Genomic DNA, 1980 nt, shown 5'->3' with positions numbered 1-1980 from the left:
CTAGAAGAACACATTATCATTATCATTAATGTATCGCAAAAATAAGAAGTACTGCTATTATTATTCTATCACATAAATAAAGCTTAGTTTATCCCAAGAAAGCTTATACCACGAACGGGAACAGAAGCAAATAGTGGCGGCTGACTAAAGAAAAGATTTTCATACCGACTATATTAATATTTGACTTACAAATCTCTAAAAAAGATTAAGATATTATTGAGTTAATAGTTTTATTTATTTAAAGACGATAAATCACAAATGACAATACAATTCAAACTTTGAGCGCGGTTCCCAATGGATACCATTTATTTGTAGGGCAGTGGGAGATAACATATAATTTAAAAGTCTACAGTAATATCTCTCCCTGGAACACAACCGCTTTTGGATGTTTTCTTTAGTCCCGTTGCACTGGCATATATCGTTGAATCTAATTTCTTTACAGCTTGTTGTGTGATGTTGAAAGCTGTTGCCACACTTCTCAACGGAAGCCTCAATATCGATACACTGCTCGTCTGCCATGATCAACAGTAAAGCATTATGATACTATTAAAATTGAGTATCTAGCAGATCGACATGTAAATATATGCATTTTGCTTACCACGACACCAGGATTTTGGCTGTTGAGAGCAGAGATATAATTAGCTTCTTCAGTTCCAACATTAAGCTCAAAATGCAGTGTCCCCCTCGGAAATATGGTGACATCTCCAGGATGCAAAATATCGATGAAAGCTTGACCTAATTTAATACAGCAGGTGTTTAATCGTTCGGGGAAGAAAATAAATCGGGTTAAGAATTAAGCAAGGGAAGTATAAGGTTTACCTTGAGTGTCAACAAAACCAACTTGAAGAGGCCCTCCTGAGATAAGAGTAAGCATTTCTGAAGCTCGTGGATGTGTATGTGGTAGATTTGCTCCACACGGAACCATCTTGAACCTCACATATTGCAGGCCCTGTGATCTGCAATACCACACTTTGTCACTGCAACTGCGAAACGAATAGAGTTTGGAAAAATAGTAATAATAATGAAATCTTACGCTGCTGCAGGAAACTTGGCGACTGAAGTGGCAGCACGTAGTCCTCCCGAATCGACAGTAACATCTCTATTAGAGAAAATGTTGCGGAGAGTGAAGGTTTTTACTCCGGTAGCGAAGTCTATAAGAGGATCAGGGTCTGCTCCATAAACACATGCATTCATAATGCTAAGAACAACTGCAATAACGAGTAACTTCATCCTCAATATTATGATCCTTATCTCTGCAAGCTGCCTCTGCTTTTTTTTTCTCAATGTCAAGGCTTATATGTTCAAGTCTGCGTTGCTTGTGTATTTATAGGTGCCAGATTGGATGCCTTCTAGTTTACGTTAATACTGCATTTGATGTGATGTTTTGTCCCGCAGTCTTTAGAGGCGTAATCTCAATTAATTCACTTTCATTGAACTTAAGGATTTGTTAGGACAGTTAAGGAAAAATGTTAAAAAATCATCTACCCAATAAAAGTAGCACAATATTATGAGTTGGGCTATTTCAAGATTCACTTCTTAAAATATCCTTAAATCTAAACTATACTTACTAAACCAAAATAAAAAACAAATAAAATGCAAATAATTACAATCAAAACATAAAAATATAATTAAATAGAAGAACTTTTAAATCAACAAGAAGATGATTGTAATTTTATAATTTAAAACCTATCGACCCTCTTAAAAACTCATAACCATATATCAACATTGATAGCTCTGTATGCGAATTTACTACTCGCATTATTAAACCACCACACTATCATAAAACAATATGACAAGATTAACGCGAATAAATTTGCATCTTATTTAGCCTTTGCCCATCAAATCTATTTGACTAATATTATTTTGAGTAGTTTAGAATGAGTCATAAATAAAATGCACGCCTTGCTTGTAGAATACCAAAATCTTGACTCAGCGAGCAATTACTACATACTACTCACATAAATGCAATTCTTAATACAA

General features: G+C 34.8%; 1 long non-coding RNA gene across 1 annotated transcript; it reads right to left on the bottom strand.

Moving 5' to 3' along the window:
• Positions 1-618: 618 nt before the first annotated feature.
• On the bottom strand, positions 619-1123 carry LOC131856317 (uncharacterized). Its single transcript, XR_009358420.1, has 3 exons — positions 1034-1123; positions 820-956; positions 619-735 (listed from the first exon to the last, which is right to left on the bottom strand). It is a non-coding gene; the product is annotated as an uncharacterized LOC131856317 (long non-coding RNA).
• Positions 1124-1980: the final 857 nt, after the last annotated feature.

Source organism: Cryptomeria japonica, chromosome 7, assembly GCF_030272615.1.
Source record: "Cryptomeria japonica chromosome 7, Sugi_1.0, whole genome shotgun sequence".
Lineage (NCBI taxonomy): Eukaryota > Viridiplantae > Streptophyta > Pinopsida > Cupressales > Cupressaceae > Cryptomeria > Cryptomeria japonica.
This window is presented reverse-complemented; position numbering and strand designations above follow the sequence as displayed.